General features: G+C 41.2%; 1 long non-coding RNA gene across 1 annotated transcript; it reads right to left on the reverse strand.

Moving 5' to 3' along the window:
* Positions 1 to 12,592: 12,592 nt before the first annotated feature.
* LOC141279266 (uncharacterized) lies at positions 12,593 to 16,488 on the reverse strand. Its single transcript, XR_012333237.1, has 3 exons — positions 16,390 to 16,488; positions 14,971 to 15,090; positions 12,593 to 13,446 (listed from the first exon to the last, which is right to left on the reverse strand). It is a non-coding gene; the product is annotated as an uncharacterized lncRNA (long non-coding RNA).
* Positions 16,489 to 20,550: the final 4,062 nt, after the last annotated feature.

Here is a 20,550-nt window from a genome sequence, read left to right on the forward strand (position 1 = left end):
CTTCCTTGGACCATGAAGCGAACATGAAATAAACTTTACTGTACTTGTCACTGAGATGTGAAGATTGTTTCTTATCAAAATGCCCCTGGCATGTGCTAATGCAGGCACCGCCCCATACCAGCCAAGTTTAGTGGGGATATTGAAAGGAAGGAGGTTGGTGAATTAGGTATGAATTTATACAAAGAGACAAGTGAATAATGACCTCTGTCCAAAGCCTTGTCAAGTCAAATGTACTATGCTTGGCTTTTCTCTCATGCTATCTAATCTTTCACCTGTTAGGATTCAAGTGGATAATTTTTCTCCGTGGGAGATTTTATATATATATGTGTGTGTGTGTGTGTGTGTGTGTGTGTGTGTGTGTGTGTGTATGGGTGTGTGTATACCTTTTCCCAATTCACATTTAATTAATTTCTAATTTTCTACCCTCAATACCCTTTTAGGACAGAATCTTTTCTTTTTAACCTTTATTGAGATATAATTGATGTTTAACATTGTGTAAATTTGTGGTGTACAACATCATTCTGACATGCACGTATTGCAAAATTATTACCACAGTAGGATTAACTAACACCTCACGTAATTACTACTTCTTATTTGAGGTGAGAACGTTTAAGATCTACTTTCTTAGCAACTTTCAAATATGTAATATAGCACTGTTCACTACAGACACCATGATGTACTTTAGATCCCCAGAAATTATTCATCTTCTAAATGCAAGTTTGTTAGAACTTTGACCAATGTCTCCCCATTTTCCCAACCCTTCAGCCCCTGGCAACCACCATTCCACTGTTTCTATGAGTTTGGCTTTTTTAGATTTCATATATAAGTGATATCACACAGTATGTCTTTCTCTGTCAGATTTATTTCACCACAAAATGCCCTCAAGGCATTAGCATTAGCATAACGCCCTCAAGGTCCATCCATATTGTTCAAATGGCAAGATTTCCTTCTTTCTCATATGTGCACACACACATACATACAATGGAATATTATTATATAACCTCATTTTTATCTTTTCATCCATTAATGGACACTTAGATTGTTCCCATATCTTGGCTACTGTAAATAATGCTGCAATGAGCATGGGAGTATAGATATATGTTCAAGATCCTGGTTTCATTTTCTTGAATATATACCCAGAAGTGGGATTGCTAGATCATATGGTACTTTTATTATAATTTTTTGAGAAACCTCCATCTTGTTTCCATAGTGGTTGTACCAATTTACATTCCCACCAACAGTGCACAAGGGTTCCCTTGTCTCTTCATCCTCTCTAGCACTTATTATCTCTATTTAAATTAGAGCCATTCTAGCAGATGTGAGGTGATATCTCATTGTGGTTTTGATTTGCATTTCCCTGATTATTAGTGATGTTGAGCACTTCTTTATGTACTGTTGGCAATTTGGATGTCTTCTTTGGAAAAGATTTAGTCTATTTAGTTCCTCTTTCAATTTCTTAATCAGATTGTTTGGGGTTTTTGCTATTGAGTTGTATGAGTTTCTTATGTATTTTGAATATTAACCTCTTATCAGATGGATGGTTTGCAAATATTTTCTCCCATTCAATTGATTGCATTTTCATTTTGTCTATCATTTCTCTTGCTGTGTAGAAGTTTTTTTTATTTTGATATAGTCTCATTTATTTTTGCTTTTGTTGCTTGTGCTTTTGGTGTCATATCTAAAACATTGTTGCCAAGACCAATGTCAAGGAGCTTTCTCCCTATGTTTCCTTCTAGGAGTTTTATAGTTTCAGGTCTTACATTTAGGTCTTTAGTCCATTTCAAGTTAATTTTTTTGAGTGGTGTAAAATAGAGATCCAATTTCATTCCTCTACTTTCCCAACACCATTTATTAAAGAGACTATCCCTTCCCCATTGAGTATTCTTTGCTCCCTTGTCAAATATTAGTTCACTGTATCTTCAGGGGTTTATTACTAGGCTCTCAATTCTGTTCCATTGATCTATGTGTCTGTTTTTATGTCAGTTCCATACTGTTTTGATTCCTATAGCTTTGCAATATAGTTTGAAATCAGTAAGTGTGATGCCTCCAGCTTTGTTCTTCTTTCTCAAGATTGCTTTGGCCATTCGAGGTCTGTTGTGGTCCCATATGAATTTTAAGATTGTTTTTTCTGATTCTATGATGAATACCATAGACAGGGATTGCACTGAATCTATAGTTGATTTGGGGTAGTATGGACATTTTAACAATATTAATTCTTCTGGGTGGGATGGGAAAGAAGTGGGCCTCTTTGGCAGAGTCTTGCACAATTGGGGAGCTGGGTGCTCACTCAAATTCTTTCCCCCCCACCTATCCCAGGAGAAATCACAGCTGAGAAGGGCTCTCTTGGCACTGAGCTGTGCTGCCTTGGGGGAAGGTTGACAAGTAAAGTCAAACTGGCCCTCTTACCCTCTCCAAAGCATCCAGACACGTTTGTTTGCTTTCTTGCTTGCTTGCTTGCTCGTTTTGCTCCAGTGGTGTGCTGGAAATTTTCTGCTGGACTCCTGAGCGTCCACAAAGACTGTCTCACCCATGAGGGATTGTCTAAGACAGCCCTGATTCTCCAGGTCTCGCAGACAATGGCCAGGAGGGACTGGAACTGGTTCACAGGCCACTATAGGGTCTACAATTGAGACTGAGGTCTGTATGACTATTACCTAATGCACAGGTGGGTGATACTTTTCCTGAGTCCCTTGGCATATGGTGCTGGATCCCACAGCCCCCATAAAGGCACTTTTGTTTGTGGATGGATGCCAAATTGTTGTTGTTGAGGGGGGATATGAACGAAGGATATCTTGCTTGGCTATCTTGCTGATGTCTAGAACCATCATTCTTGATACCTCTGGCCAATCTCCTTTCTGACACAGCCACCCTGCACGTCCTCTTTCTGGTCCAGTGGCTGCAGAGGATACTGTTGACTAGAACTTGGCACACACATTTTACCAGGTTATCTTTGTCTGGGGCCCATCATTTTGTTTTCGGTCTGCAAGATAATACCTCCCCCAAGCTGTAGAAGCCAAAAGGAATTTATTTCCTTCAAAAGAAGTTTCAGGAGATGCTATATCACTGGCTTAGACAAATCCAGTTTGATTACATTCATTGTCTCCTTGTCTCCCCTCACACAACAGTCAGGTTTCTCAATGAAGGTTTAATGTGAAACTGAGCCCTTCCAGTTTCACTTTTCCATTGGTACAAAAGCCCTACCTTGGAAAATGAGAGTGAGAAGTGTTCATTAGTCACAGGACTTCAGATCTTTTCAGTGAGCAATAAGGAAGATGGAAATAGTCCTTTACCAGAATCAAGGCTCAAAGACATAAAAGCATACTTAAAAGGAAAGGTCCATAAACCAAAGGAAAAAGAAACAATTGGCTTAAAGAAATAAAACTATAAGTGACAAGCTCCTTTGGGGGGGTGGGGTGGGAAAGCCATATTTTAAGACATGATTGACATGACATTGATAAATGTTCTTTCTACTATCCAAAGTCACTTCTAGGAGATTGGTTTCTTTAAAAACAAATCTGCTGAATAGTCCATCATCACCAGGGTATTTCAGTATGTTTTTTCCAAGCTATTAATCTTACCATTTATCCTCTCTTCTTTAACTAGGCAGGAAACCTCATTTTATGCAATGAGGTGAAAAATAGCTTCTGAATCTGACCTGGTTTTTGAGACACAGCTATGTTCTCTAAACTTCACTAGGTCTTAGTTTCTCTACATGTAAAATAAGGAAAATAATACCTACATTATAGAGTTATTTTAAGGATTAAATGAGAAACGTTATTTACTTATTGTTACCGTAATAAAGAATATAATTACTATATTATTACATGCAAAGTACTTTGTTAGGGACTTAGACAAATTAACATATACAATCAATCCCATGTGATACACACAAATACCAACCCCACTTTGCAAATGTGAAAACAGAGGCACAAAATAGTTAAGTAACTTGCACAGGGTCGCTCTCTGTAATCAAAGAGGTACAGATGTTCAAAGGGGAAATAGAATGTTTACAAAAGTGTGGGCAGAATTAAGGGAACAAGTATAAGTGATGGATCCAGGGACTACCCAACAAAAGGTCATTATCACCTCTAGGCATGAAGGGATATGAGAAGAGAAGAGTAGCTGAAACCAGGTGAGAGATGTACACAGAAGAGAGATGGCCACAGAGACAGAAACCCAGCCACTGCCAAAACCACAGCATGGCAGGAAAGGAGAGAGAGGATGAACATCCTGATCTTTTCTCCCATTTTCCAATCCTCTGTCAGCACCTACCATCTCATTGATCAAACCCAACTGCAAGTTAGAGGTCAGGGGAGCCCAGGTGACTTAGAACATAGAGATCAGCCTCACGGGGCATGGAGCTGGCTGAGGATAGACCAGGAAGGGCAAGTGGAGAAAAATTAAAACATTGTTTTAGAGCTAGGATTCAAATCCCTGTTTGTACCTGCTCACTCTATTGATTCTTGAGCGTAAACCAGTTGTTAGCTTTTCTCCTCCATGTCTGTGAAGCCCGAGTGTGTCATCTCCAAGTCCACCTTGAAACCAAACATTCACTGAAAATCGTGACTCATAATTTTAATAAAGATATGTCATCAGGAGAGCTCACAGCACAAGGAGCACAAATGTTTCACTTGAAAGTGTTCCCATTAGACAGGTTTTATCCGCAAGTCACTCCTCCTGGCTCTAGCCACGGGGTGCCTCCTTGCCCTCACCCTGTACATTCGGCAGTTCTTGGATCCTTTATCATGTCCCTTTTATCTTACTTGCAAACACAAGAGCCCTCCTTATTTTTAAACCTGGAAATATCCTGACACTATCCTCCCCCAGTTCCTAGAGGTTTCCTTCCACAGCGAGGTGGGTTGAAGAAACTTTTCTGCAAAAGATGTCCCTCTCCACAAAGAATTCTCACATCATCTACTAAGAACACATGTGTTTTTTATCAATGCATATGTGTGCATAGAGCTTGACATAGTGCTTGCACAGAAGAGGGCTCATTACATGAGAATGAGTAGTAGCAGCAGATGCAGTAGTAATAGTACTGTCACTTTGCCCAAGTAAGGTGACACAGAAAGCTTACAGTGACTGTAGACAATGATGAAAATGCAGAAGAGCCACGTTGTAGGCAAGGGAGACAATGTTTCCCTGAGAGTATCCTGAAACCCTTCCCAGAGGGCACACAGCAACCTCTGATGCCATAATGTGTTTCAACTCCACCCCTTCAATACGGGGACTGCTCTTCTCCAGAATCACTCTCCTAGGCACCTTCATCCAAAAGGGGATTTTTTTTTAACAAGTTACAGATGTTTTTCTTTTCCTGAGAAATGCCCTAATGCATATTATTTTTCCAAATGTTGAGTTTCATGCCATGAAATTTGTATTCCTGGCCTTGGGTTAGTATGATATAAGAAACTTGAACAACCATGACCAATGGAGGGATAATCGTTTGTTTTTTAACTTTTAACAGACATTTTTGAAATTGTCTGTAAGTCTTCTACCCTTTCATACATTTGTCTAAACCAAAATGCACTTTCCTGTCCAAATATATGGCGAGTTTGAGTGTATTCCCATGACATTGCCTTCATTCGCCTCTACAATCTATCAAATATTTTAAACACAGAAGACATGTAAGGTGAAAGAGACTTGTTTGCAGGTTATTAAATCTTCATCAATTTCCTTGCTTTAAATAGTAAACTTTGACACCTACAAAATGGGTAGTTGTGTGAGTGGGAATGAGAGCATGCCTAGAACGTGGAGATAACATCACAGATGCAAGGTGGTCTGTTTCACTGTGAAAATACAGATACTTCTATTCCAATGCAAGTTTTCACTAAGTAATTTGGATAAAACCCATGGCTCTGTCCATACCTCACAACCTCATCACTGCCATCCTGAGACCCCATCACCTCTCGTTGCACTAGCTTCTGTATCAAATGCCTCTTGAATACAGCCTGCCCTCACCGTACCAACTGTTCCACAGACTCTTGCTCTGTTCCCGCTGCTTGGAATGTGGGATGCTCGTGGGAACCACTCAGTCATCCTGCCTTATGCCCAAACCTGCCACTGCAAGGGAGTTAACACCTGCAAGAATGACCCTGGACCAATGGAGGCAGGAGCTAAATAGTTCAGAAGTGTATCCCCACCTGGCCTTAGAGGTCCCCAGTGGGATATAGGCCCAGGTGTCTACAGAGTTTATCAGCCTCTTCCACACCACTGGATTGACTTTGCCTCCTTTCTTGTCTAATACTCCCTAGTCCTCCACTTCTGTTCCTTGGATCACTTCCCAAAACAAACTACCTACACACAGGCCTTTGCTTCGGGCTCAGCTTTGTGGAGGAACCCAGGCTGTAACAGCCTCCTAACTCTCCCCAGCTATCTCTTTGAACCTTCTGTCATCTGTTCTCAAGCAGCCAGAGATGTCTTCTAAAATATCAATCCTACCAGGTCATTCCCTTGCTCAAATACTTCTAACGGCTTCCATCACACTCAGAAGAAAACCCGAAGTCCATTCAATGGTTCCCAAGATTCAGCCTGATCCCATCTCTGGTCCCTCTCTGCTTTATTTTATTTTTCTCCCTACCACTTACACCATGTGACATTATATTGTGTATTTTCTGTTTATGGACCATCTCCTCTATTGGAATGCAAGCTCCATGACAACAGGGACTTGTCCAGCTTGCTTACCACTATATCCCCGGTGTCTGGCCCAGTGCCTGACTATGTAGGCATCAAAAAATATTTGTCAAATAAATAATGGGACACATGATTTCCATTATGCACATGGTTGTAATGCTAGACCTAACATTATAACAGACAAAGAGGAAAAAAAACCTTGCTGTCAGCTGCTTTGTTGGAGTGACTTTGGGATATGTTTATCCAACAATGGGTGAAAAATGTGATAAAAATGGCTAAGAAGCTTTGTGCCGATGATGGTCTTGATGAGGATTGAAAAGCAAAGGCCATTCCTCTTGATCAAAAGCTAGATGTAAGGAAGGCTGGATTTACCTAGGAATATCTAGCTTTATAACTATAGACTTAAAGCTATAAAAACACCAGTATTATTGAAATGCCTGTGGGCAAAATTACCCTATTGTTGTGAGTCTGAATGCTCCAGCCCCAAATCCCACACTTTCTCTTTGAAAAAATGATTTTTAAGATTATTTTTTGTACTAAAAAGGCTTCTTAGGAATGCAACTGTAACACTATAGCACAGATCATACCCCTGCCTTAGTGAATGAGAGAGAGAAGAGCTGAGTCTAATCTCCAAGAAAGTTTTCTTGACACATAAAAGGAAGTCTTAGAGTAAACGATGACATAGCCCTCAGAAATCACTACCATAATCTGAAAAGAAGATAGAGGCCTGAGGAGAATGTCCCCTGTTAAGGCCATACTTACTAAAATTAAGCATGAGTGACAACTCCAGAGAGACATCTCCAGACAGCGATCGTGCGTTTGGTTGGCAGGCACTATGGTACCCAGCCCTCAGGTACAGCCCCAGGTCTAACACTAACTAGCTCTGTGAGCTCGAAAAAGTCACTTTCGTCTCAAATGCTCTCAAGGTCTAAGACTATCTCATTCACTGTATATTCAGCGTCCACCATAGTGCCTGGCACAAGGGAAATGCCCAATAGAGTGGTGCTGAATGAGTGTGTTTGCAGAAGTAGGTAAGGCATAACATGTACTCTTAAAGGCCTAGTGTAACTTTAACAAGAATCAATGTGAATTATTAACATTTCTCTTTCTTCTTGAGATATGCATTTGTATTTTTGCCAGCACTTTATTCCCTGTGTTAAATTAGCTATTTGTTTCCACGGACAACATGATTCTCATGATGTAATTAGATTATTCTTTTTCAAATTCGAAAAGAATCATGTCCAGCCAACAGAGATTGTTGTGTGAGTAGATAAAAACTGTTATATACAAATTGGACATTATGACATGATTTTGGTTTGAAATTCCCATTGAAACCAAAGATATTCTGAAGGCTCTTCATGGAAGGAACACTGGCTGCTAGATCAGGAGACCTAGACAAGTGATTTTGGACAAGTTACTTCTTCTCTCTGAGCCTCAGGATTTGCATTTGTAAAATGAAGGTATCTGAGGAAATGACTAATCTCTTCCCAGGCTAGACATGGGCTGACTACTGTGAACACCAAGGTATTTTTTGGACATATATGAGGGAAGCTTCCATTTGGTCTGCCCATGGGTTCTGGAAGAAGGGAGGGAAGAGACTGAGTAGCCGCTATCTGTTGTTACAAAGAAAGCTACCCCAAATTTGATGGCTTAAAATAACAATGTATGATTTTATTCCACAAGTCTGTGGGTTGACTGGGCTCAGCTGGGAGGTTTATCTGCTCCTTAGAGGGTAGAGTGTAGCAGTCATTCAAGTGCTGCCTTCAGCTGTGAGCTCAACTGAGGCAGGAATGTCTAATTTGGCTCTCATACTTCAGCATCTTTCCATTGGCCTCTCATCACTCAGTGTGGTCGATCCGGAGCTTGCTTGCAGCCTGGAGCCTGGATGCTAAGAGGAAGTGTTTCTAAAGGACATGTTCCCACGTGCAAGTGTTTATCAAGCCTCTGCTTGCATCACATTTATTAATGTCCCATCGGCCAAAGCAAGTCACTTGGCCAAGCCCAGAATCAAGGTGGGGGGATGGCGACAACAGAAGAGCAAGAATATCAGGACGAGTAGCCCATTGTAAGACCAATAAGTACAAAATGGATACAGGACTTTGTAGATTAAGATGTTTCTAGAGAGCTTGATCATTTTCCCTCAAAGAGCCTGTTTCCTTTGTTGTCCAGATTTCATCACACCACTGGAGGTCACTGCTTCCAGCTGGGGCAGATCAACCTCTTGCAATCATTAAACATTTCCTTCTGAGAAATATACCCATGACATAAATGACAATTTCAGCATTATAGGAGTTATCTGTTGTTCACCATATATGAAACAGTTTGCCACCATTAATCACATTCCCTGCGATAATCCAGTGAATAATGAGAGAGGCTGTATGGTTTGAAGGGCTAGACAAAGAATGAAAGGAAGAGATTTTAATTTTGTCTTTGGAAGGGTCCAGCAACAAATATTGATTGATACCGTTCAGTGTACTCAGACATGCACTGGGCAACCTAGATTGTGACAATAGAGGAGAAATACAATAAAAACTTCAATATACCAAAATATAACTAGAAGGCATCTTATCTTATTGGTATTACATACCAAAAACAATAATAACAATTATTACAAGGATTACTTCTACTTTTGTTACTATTTTACTTTATAAAAATCACTGTTTTCTGTGATTTTTACATGCATTTGTTCATTTAATCCTCACAGCAATCCTATAATAACGGTACTAACATTCCCATTTTACAGATCAGAAAACTTGGGCTTAAAGAGGTTAAATAGCTTTCCAATGTCGTTCAAGAAATTAGAGGCAAAGAAAGGGTTCAAATGTGTGTACTAATTTATCCAGCCACCATTTACTGAACGCTTTCTGTATGCCAAACTGAATCTCTATTCTATATTATCACCCATTCCATGTTCAACAGTAGCTTCTCAATCATATGCCCAGAGGAGTTCAAAAGAGAATGAATGAATAGATGTTGGGGAAAAAAAACCTACAGTGAAATGAGTTTCTGCCCTTAGTCAAGAGTTGAGTCTCTGGGACGCAGCACCACAATGCAGCACCCCACCCCACATGCATGAAAGGTTGCATGTGACTTACACTCTTCCTTGGAAGCTCATTGCATCTACCTCCCTGATCTGGGGCTGCTGCCTTCCTAACCCTCCTGGACAGGAGTAGGTCCTGCATGACTTTGAGATGCTGTTGCTCTACTGACATCATCTTTCATCGTCATTTGCATCATGGACTTGGACATGTTAAGTGCTGTTGATGACTAAAGGTCAAGTCTTGGGGATAAAGAATAAGAGAAATGATGCAAACTTGGATCCTATATTCTTGCTTCAACTGTCAAACTTAGGCAATAAGAACCTTTTCCAGAATGCTGAAACTGCAAGTACTTTAAAAATATGGAAAATTTCGTGATATTTTTTAGTCTTTATTATGAAGGCATGAAAGAAGAATGTTATCTTGGTACATTCTGGGGGTGGCGGTGGGGAATTTCAGTTTGTTTTGAGTGTACATTTACAGTAAAAGGCACCAGCCCTATGGCCTCAAGGATTTGGATTAAATGAGATTTTCCTGGGTAAGGCACAGATTTGGCCCTTGGAGTCATGTCTGGATGAAAAGCCGGTCTTCTTTACAAGAAACAACTCAAAGAAAATGTAAGCCTGGAAAAAGGCAATCAAAAGAGACAATAAAGTATAGTAGGAATCCAGAGAAGACTTAGACTAGCTGGGTGGCCTGTCCCGAATAAACATCGTTGGGAGTTGGAGAGCTGCCTCGGAGTGGGAAGTGAAGACTGAGATGCGTAATTGAATGAACAAATAGGGGAAGAGTATTAAGTTGCATCTTCCCCACATGGGGTCTTGAGGAGAAGGGATGTACTTCCAAGAAGATGGAGTAAGTGGCTGCCTTTCTAGTTTCATCTGAAGAAGGCTAACAGCCTTTCTTCCTAAGAAAATGCTCTGGCCGCCCTATTACAGTGAGTAGAGTGACCACCAATATCAGGAATTTAAAGACCACTATTGATTTGGAATGAGAAAGAGTTACCACAGGGGAAAGAGAGACTAAGTCATTACCAACCATAAACTCCTTAAACCAAATGATTTCTGATGAGTGAGTGTGTGTGTGTGTGTGTGTGTGTGTGTGTGTGTATTTTTTAATAGAGGGACGCTTTCCGGGTGATTGAGAAACGAGTGATGTTTTCCTTCTTTATATTTTTCTGAACCTTATAGATTTTTATAATGATGAATAATCTTTTGGCGTTGAGGAAATATGCATAATGAGACAGAGATAGATGCTATGAGGAAAGGGCACTCAGGACAGGTAAGCTTTGGTACAGGTCAGGAGAAGGAAGAGGAGGTCTACAAATGAAATCAGTGGCTCTGGTAGGGACAGTGTGACGTCATTACTGGAGGCCAGAGAAAAGGTCAAAGGAAAAGGGGAATTAAAAAAAAAAAACTTTACCTGTTTCACATCTTTTTCCTAAAAATAAGCTGCATAGAAAAACAGTGTCAGAACCATTCAAAAGAAAGAAACCACAGACTTAGAAAACTAGACACAAACATATTTTTAAGCCCTCTGAGTGATAAGATAGAAGGGTTTGATTCTCCCAGTTGTATGTACAGAACATCTCCTAATCCCTATTTCTGTGAGAAAGCCAGGTTCTTTAATATAACGCACTGAATTTTATGACAGGAATGTAAGTAAAGCCTTTGTATAAATGTATGTTTTTCATTATAAATGAGAAGGCCACATATTTCAAGATAGAGAAGAAAATTTGCTCATAACATAATTTTGCATTGTGTTCTTGCCATTTACCATATATCACATAGCAGAATCATTATTCTATGTTGAGACATAGTCTGCAAAACCACCATTTAAATGACCACCTACTATTGTGTATCATAATTTATAACTTTCCTTTCAAATATGTTCAGTGTGTGAAGTAGCCAATGCGTCCAATCGGAAATGTTACCTAGACAGCTATAGACAGATTTTGTTTCTTAGTTGAAGCATTTAACTCTTGGCTTTCTATTTAATGGAAAGGTCTCTAATTATTTCCATGGGCTCATTAAGTTATTAATGCCTGAAGAAAGGACTCTCCCTAAGGACAGTCAACATACTTTCTGAGCTAGCATATTTATCAAGTGTGTGAATGGCCCAGGAGGTGGGAAGCATAGCCACTATGGTAGATGACAGGTTCTGAATCCAAAAAGAATTTGATAGGCTGAAAGAACAATAAGGTGCATCACAGAAGATAGCACATTATAGGATAAGAGTTGAAAGAACTAGGGATTTATTTTTTTTATGGTAGTGTGCATCTGTTAATCCCTTATCCTCAATTTATCCCTCCCCACCTTCCCCTTTGGTAACCATAGGTTTGTTTTCTATGTCTGTGAGTCTATTTCTGTTTTGTAAATAAGTTCATTTGTACTCTTTTTTAGATCCCACATATAAGTGATATCATATAATTGTCTTTGTATGACTTACTTCACTTAGTATGATAATCTCTAGGTCCATCCATGTTGCTGCAAATGGCATTATTTCATTCTTTTTTATGGCTGAGTAATATGGCATTGTATATATGTACCACATCTTCTTTATCCATTCATCTTTTGATGAACACTTAGGTTACTTCCATGTCTTGGCTATTGTGAATAGTGGTGCTGTGAACATTGGGGTGCCTGTATCTTTTTGAATTAGACCTTTTGTCTTTTTCCAGATATATGCCCAGGAGTGGGATTGCTGGATCGTATGGTAACTTCAGATCTTGGGATTTTCTGAAGAGAGAAAAGAAACCTTAGAATGGACAAGGTAATGGTCTTCAAATATGGGGGCAGGAAGGGGCTTCATTATGAAAAGGGAATTCTAAAGAGAACTGTAATCAAAGATAACCATGAATATAAGGTTCTAATAAGAAATTACTTCGTTTTTTATAAATTTATTTATTTATTTATTTTTGGCTGTGTTGGGTCTTCGTTTCTGTGCGAGGGCTTTCTCTAGTTGTGGCAAGCGGGGGCCACTCATTTTCCTCTCCCGTTGCGGAGCACAGGCTCCAGACGCGCAGGCTCAGCGGCCATGGCTCACGGACCCAGCCGCTCCACAGCATGTGGGATCTTCCCGGACAGGGGCACGAACCCGTGTCCCCTGCATCGGTAGGCGGACTCTCAACCACTGCGCCACCAGGGAAGCCCGGGGGCCACTCTTCATCGCGGTGCGTGGGCCTCTCACTATCGTGGCCTCTCTTGTTGCGGAGCGCAGGCTCCAGACGCTCAGGCTCAGTAGTTGTGGCTCACGGGCCCAGTTGCTCCACGGCATGTGGCATCTTCCCAGACCAGGGCTCGAACCCGTATCCCCTGCATTGGCAGGCAGACTCTCAACCACTGCGCCACCAGGGAAGCCCTACTTCATTTTTTAAAAAGAAAGTTACTTCATAGCACATGGAGCTGTTAAACAAAAAGTAATCCACTGTCATTTGTTCATTTATTCCACAAATATTTATTGAGCACACCTACTACATTCTAGCGCTGTGCTGGGTACTGAGGATACAGCTGTGAGCAAGACAGTCATGGTCCCTGCCCTCAGAGACAGGCTGAAGCAAAACAAACAATGAAACTAACAAAAAATTACAAGTTTGTATGTCATAAACAATAAAAGGACAAAGGTGAGTAAGAGGAATGCGCCACAAGCAAACAGTCAGGACAAACCTTTCCATGTAGGTGCTGTTTCGTGGAGGCCTAAGGAATGAGGCGCCAGTTTCATAGTCATGGAAAGAGTGTTCCAGGCAACAGCTCTGGGGCAAAGAAACGAGTTTGTGTGTCTGAAAAAACGAAAGAAGGCATTGGGGCTGGAACACAGTGTGTGAGGGGGATAACAATGAGAGAGAAGTTTGGAGACATAGGTAGAAAGCAGAGCTTTGTGGGGAGAATAAGAAGAGTAGATTTAAATCAGAAGGCAATGAGAAGCTGTTAAGAGGCTTAAACAGGGACCAACCTGACTGATTTTTGTTTTTAAAAGAGCCCTCTGGCCACGGTGTGGAGAATAGATAGGAGAGAGGCTGCAGCAGAAGCAGGGAGACCAGTAGAGGCCACTGCAGTGGTCCAGGTGAGAGAAGATGGTGGCTCAGGCTGGAAGGGTGGAAATGGAGAGAGAGAGGGGAGTGAGCAAAGCCAGGACAGCATCCTAGGAGGGGACACGCTCCAGGTCCCCAGAAGAGCTCAGTCAGAGCTGGGACAACCACTCCCTAGTGGGCCTAGGAAGGAATTCATATCTCTTAAATCCCCCTTTAATTCTGCCATTCTACAAAAGACAGAGAAGACCATTCTCTAGTAGGAGGGGGAAGGGTAAGCTGTGATAAAGCGAGAGAGAGGCATGGACATATATACACTACCAAACGTAACGTGGATAGCTAGTGGGAAGCAGCCGCATAGCACAGGGAGATCAGCTCGGTGCTTTGTGACCGCCTGGAGGGGTGGGATAGGGAGGGTGGGAGGGAGGGAGATGCAAGAGGGAAGAGACATGGGAACATATGTGTATGTATAACTGATTCACTTTGTTATAAATCAGAAACTAACACACCATTGTAAAGCAATTATACTCTAAAAAAAAAAAAAGAAGAAAAGAAAAGATAAAGTCTAGTGCAGGAAAAAAAAAAAACAGAGAAGAAATTCAAGAAGAGACGTCGGCATGTGAATAAAGCCCCTTGTGGGTTCAAGACATTGTTCCCATTGATTTACATGCACAGTTTTTCTGAAACTTTTAGCCATGAAAGACACTAGGTTGGACCAAATTCCTCCAAAGAGTTAATTACTGGCCTGACCCCAGGAGGGTCAGAATAAAACAGGAGCATGTGGAAGGCATCAAGCTTACAACGTGAACATGAGCAGCTCTAATGGAAGCACTCCATTGCCAGGCACCGTCCCCATCATTCTACAAATTAGGCGGAGCCTCTGGAATCCCAGCTGTGCAGCTGCTGCACAGATGTGTGCTGGGCACTGGGATGAGAGCAGAGAAGGGAGGTTGGAGCATAAAGATTTATCCAAATCAAACTAGGGCTCTTGGTAATTAAGGAAATGACCACCAGTGCTGTCCTGACCGTGTAACCTGGAAGATCTTTTCGAAATGCGATCCTGCCCTCATTCTCATCCCCAAACTTAAACTCAGTTTAACACTGCTTTTGAGATGAAGACCAAAGTCCCTAGCATGGTCTTTAAGTAAGAGGAGCATATGTCCTGGTTTGCTCAGAATGGTTGGAATTTATGCCTATTCGGGTCATTATCAATAGCCCTTCATCTTACGTTCACAGGTGTTTTGGTCTAGACAAGAAATCCTGGGGTCCCCATACCTATAAGGTCCCATGTGGTCTCTCCACTGCTGGTGTCTCCATCCTCATGTCCTGCCATGCTCTGAGCAGACACCACACTGTACTTCTTTCGGTTCTTCCAATGCTCCATCATCTCTCCTGCTGTAGGAGGTTTACATAAGCTGTCCTCTACCTGGAAAGCGCCTACACTCCCCTCCCCTTCACCAAATCCCTGCCCCTCCTCCTTCAGATCCTTCCTGTCCAGGCACGTTCTCCTTTAGACTATCTTTAGCGCCATGTATGTTCCTCTCCTCCACAGCACTTATCACAGTGGGTCTTATTTTATTTACATTTATTGGGGTGATTCTTTAATTAATGTTCAACTATCTCTCCTATTGCAATCAGGTCAGTGACCATGTCTTTTTGTGCTATTGAAAGTCAAATGCCAAGCAGATTTTGACTGACTGACTGAATCAATGAATAAATAATAAATGAGTTAATGAACAAATTACTGATTACTTTCTGGCTACTCTTGCCCAAACAAAACCAAACAAGTTAAATAACAAAAAATTGTATGTTAATACACTAGGGTAATGGTAAGAGGTGACATGATTAAGATCTCTGTAATATATTTATTGGTCTGTGAGTGTGTGTGTGTGTGTGTGTGTTTTCCAAATAAGTATTGACTTCCACACTGGTCATCTCTTAAAGCTGGATCCTTGTCCCAGAGACATAGCTTAAAATTCAGTGGATTTCTAAAACTCCCCTTTGGAACTTGCCTGAAAAGTCTTAGTAATACTCTATTAAATCTCCTCAATAATGGCAAGACTCCAACCTATGGAGGGAAGTTTTGATTTCTGGAAAAGCCAACTGACGTCTTGTACCAAGTCTGATGAATGAGCGTGGAGACCAAGCCAGACAGGGGTGTTTAGGTCAAAAATGAGGTAAAACTTAATGGGAACCAAATCTCTCGTGTGTCTCCAAAACTGGCTCTAAAGGTAATTCCAAATACTCTCTGAGCCCTTGCACTTGCAGCAAACGTTGAGAAAGGAGACAAGCCTCCAATGGGACTGTTTTGAAAGATAAGTTTAGTTTGGTTATTCAAAAACATTTGTGGAAAATCAACCTCCACAAACAAATTCCTCAGAATGACAATCCCACCTCCCAACAAGGTGGTGCTTTTGAGTTTGTAAAGGGCTTCCCTCTAATTGATCAAGAGACGTCCCTTTCAACAAGTGCCCACTCTAAGAGATTCTGCTATTTTCATTTTGAAGAGCAAGGCAAATGGGGTTGAGGAGGGGGGGAAATGAAATCCAAGCTCTCCTGGGGTCATGAGTCATGAAGGCTTTAATGAAATCTAACACCTCCCAGCACTAAGCATGACTGGAAAAATAAATACCAACTCCCCGAGACAGCATCACAATGTGTTCCAGCCAAGAGTAGACATCCCTCAGAGCCCACCTGTTTGTGCTTCCTCATCTCAGATCTGCCAGGGCCTGTCCCAGGATTGAGAAACAAAACTCAGCTCTGAAGTTCCATTAGCACCACCAGAATGTTCGCCTAGTGGCTTCTGGGTGGGACAGGAAGGGAAAAAGTATTTTCTGAGCCCCACCTTAACTAGGCAGGAGCCAAGTGCAAGGAGGAGCTTCAGAGCCTAGAGCACTGGATCATGCGATCTGCTTTATGGCCCTTCAAATGCATCAGGAAGAATCGAAAATGAATATGCTGGGAAGTCCTGGGAAGATTGTGTCTTGAGGGCTCTCCATCTTACCGCTCATAACCATCTGGTGTCAAATCTAGTTTCGGTTTCAGAATTTCAGTGCCATAAATTGGTCTAAACATGTTGTGCCTCCTTGCTAGCACTTATAAATTAGCTTTTGATTCCCAATCTAGAGTGTAAAGCATTTCAGCTCTTTGGAGCCCTCTCTCATCTATTGTAAGTGTGAATCAGGAGACGCAAAGACCAAAGAAGCCATCTAAGATTCACAGAAATGCGTTCTTCCCTGTGGTGGCAACAGAAGTTCAAGGGAGCCAAAAACATGGTCTCGTCCTAGGTGGAGGCAACCGAACCAGAAAGACAACCCAACCTGGAGAAGCCAGAAGTTAGACCAAGATGATAAAGCAAAATCTTAGAAGTAGCATTAATCTGGGAATTGCTCAAAACACTCCAGCTAACCAAAATGCCCTCAAATATCTACTATCAGTGCCATTGACTGAAGGGAACTCTTTTTTCTGGCATTGAGCCTTGGCAACCAATAGAATCAGGGGTGTTTCTCTCTCCCATTTGTTAGATTCATTTTTACCCTGTCCCTTAGAGAGGTCTGCTTCCTTCTGGAATCTATTATAACTGGTGTGACCACAATTTATGGGAGACACATTTGAACATAAAAGTGGCCACTATTAATAATTTTTTTCTGGGAAGTGGGTGTCAACCTGGGACTGTCCCAAGAAATCAAGGACTTGCCTCCCTCCTTGTAACAGATGCATCCTCAGTGGATGACCTCCAAGTTGTTCCACGTTTCCCAGGGAAGGAAAACAAGTAGAATGATACCCCTTTCCGAGCCAAATGAAACCAACTACCATGTGCTCAAGCTGGTGTCTAACATACAACAGGTCGTGAAATCACAAACCACATCACCCATCATGCCTTGACAAACAAGAGAAGACTTGATATTTATCAAGACAGCCAGACGTTTGCCTCCATAAGTAAACATCCGTTGTCCAGAGGCCCAGGGAAAGCCACCACCTCCCCTATGTAGACATCCAAACCCCCATTTCTCCACACCTGCCCCACCCCTAAACCCATCTATTTTCCAAGGAGTGGAACACCTTCCGTGACCATGATGATGGGAAGCATCTGTGGATAAGTGGGTTTAAGGATTTGATGACAGATTTTTCTGATGTTCGTTTAGTTTAAGAAGGTGGTCAGTGCTATAGCAGTGTTTCTCATACTTGAATGTTCAAAAGACTCACAGTGTTTTGTGAAAATGCAGATTCTACTGCAGGAAGTCTGAGGCAGGACCTGAGCTACTGCCTTCTAACAGGCTCCCAGGTGATGCTGAGGTAGCTGGCCAATGGCCCACACTGAGTAGAAAAGGTCTGCAGCATTTATTGTAAAGTCTTAACTATATCTTAGATGTCTTTAGTGCTGACGTGAGGGAAAGCATGTCAATGAAATCTGTACCCACAAGGCAACACGGTGGAAGGAAAGGGAGAGAACAGAGGAGAAATAGAGGAGGAAAGAAAGAAGGAAGAGAGGGAAGAGGGAAACAGAAGAGAGAAAAAAGAAGAGAATTAAAATATACAAAATTAAATTAGGCTAGAGAAGAAGAAATAACTGAGGGTTAAGTGGGTTGCTTTGGCATAAGTGGGAAGAAGCAGCTCGATCCTCATAGCCTATGGCACCAGCAGGCCACAGCTATAAAAATCTCAGCATCTTTTATTTTCACAATTGTTGGCCAATTACTTACACACCTATAGGATAGTGTCCTCTAGTCCAGTGACTTCCAAACTTTCTGATCACAGCTCCCCTGAGAAATACACTTTACGCTGTGACTCACCACACACACACACACACACACACACACACACACACACACACACTCATTCTACAAATACCTTACAGAATAATACTTACCATTAATATTAGCAAAAGGATATTTCCTATCCAATTCAATGTCATACTCTAACCTGTTCATCTTTCAATTGATCAAACTGCAGTCTGATAGAGGGAGACACTTGCCTAAGGTCATAGGGTTGGTTGTGAGCAAGGTGGAGACTAAGACCCAGGCTCCAACCTCACTTTCCATCTATTTCACAGCCACTGTGCCTTGACTGGGTGCACTTGACAACACAAACTCCAGAAATGGATTTCAAGGCAAGTTAGCAAGCTGAGATTTAGGCTATGTGTTAGGATAAGATCTTTTAATATTAACAGTTTCTCTTTTTATTTTATGCTTCATTATCCCCAGGCCTCACCACCTAAGTAATGGTAATCTCCATAATCATTGTCTTCTAGAAGGGATGAGATAGTGCAGAAAAGTAGAACTCGTCTTTAGGTCTCTTCTTGGCTTTAGTATCTAAAAATTTAAGCCAATAAGAGAAGATTTAGAGTTTAGCCAGAAAGGATAACTGTATTTGAAGAGAGATCTCCCAGCCCCCAGCCACAAGTCATGAAAAAGATATCCCAGGTGAGGGTGAGGTAGAGGGATGAGATACAAGAAAGGGTTAATGATATAGGAAGTGTCAGTGGAAGGGTCTGTCTCATCTTTCCTGTGTAGGGTCTCAAGGAGGCATCCAAACTCTAGACACTTTGGAAGGAGACAGGAATATCCCACGACAGAATGACAACAAGACGTGTGCAGGCAGGAGGACCCCTTCCAGCCTTGCCTGTGGCCCAGAGAAGTGTGCAAAAGGTGGAAAATAGCACTGACCCAAAAGGGCAAGGCAGATAGGAAAAAGAATGTCTCAACGATAGTCAACGTGCGTGGAAAACCAGCCAAAAGGCACCAGATGATGTAGGTCCCAGTGCCTTGGTACTTTGTAAGCTCACTCAGAATTTAAGTACAATGTTGAAGAAAGTGGCAGGTCCCCACATTGGCTGAGATTTTGTTTCTACTCCCTATGCTAAGTGATGGCCCAGACAAAGTTCAATTAGTGAGCAGAAACTAAGAAAGTCTTATTTCTTGAATGCATGAGTTGATGAACCAAGTCTTTTCTTTTTTTCTATTTCTATGATGGCATGTGGATACAGTTTTTTCAAGAAAGAAACACAATAAACAACAGTTACTTCTGAGAAGAGACTTTGACTTTCACTGAATAAATTTTTATATCATTTGCATTTTCTAAATATGCATAGATCTTAGCTTTGTAGTTTATAAGTTCTTCTGGAGTTAACATAAGCAATAGAAATTATGTATTAAAATTGGAATTTAAAACAAGGATAATATTTATGGAGTATATATAGTCTCAAGAATGCATGAAAAATTCCTAGAAGAATGCACGAGAAACTGTTAGTACCTGTTGAGCCAACAGGTTGGTGGTAGGAAAGAGACACTATTAATGTACGATTTGAATGTGTTTTACATGTTATATATATTTTGTAACATCTTTATAAGAGTATAATTGCTTTACAATGGTGTGTTAGTTTCTGCTCTATAACAAAGTGAATCAGCTATACATATATCCCTATTATTTATTACTTTTCCAAATTAAAAACAATGTGCTCCAACATTGACTTCTTCTTTTGCTGATCTCCCATCATACCACATCTGCACTACACAGATGGGTACCTGTGGTCTTTCATCACTTCAGAGAGCACAAGCTTCTCCAGTTGGATGGTAACAATGTTGAGGATGAATGTCATCTAAGCCCTCTTGGTAGTTCCCACAGCACCAAGCACAAGGATGAGTATACAGTAAGCATTTAATAGCTACTCACTGATGGACTTTTCATCATGGCTTTTATATATGTATTTGTGAAACTATTTGCTTAATGATTTGCCCCCCTCACTGAACAAATTGGGGAATTAATGACCATTTTGCTTACCATTGGATCCCTGGCACTTACCTCAGGACCTGGTATATGGTAGGTGCTCAATAAATATTTCCTGAGTTTTCCGTG

This window comes from Tursiops truncatus, chromosome 8 (assembly GCF_011762595.2).
Source record: "Tursiops truncatus isolate mTurTru1 chromosome 8, mTurTru1.mat.Y, whole genome shotgun sequence".
In the NCBI taxonomy this organism is placed as follows: Eukaryota; Metazoa; Chordata; class Mammalia; order Artiodactyla; family Delphinidae; genus Tursiops; species Tursiops truncatus.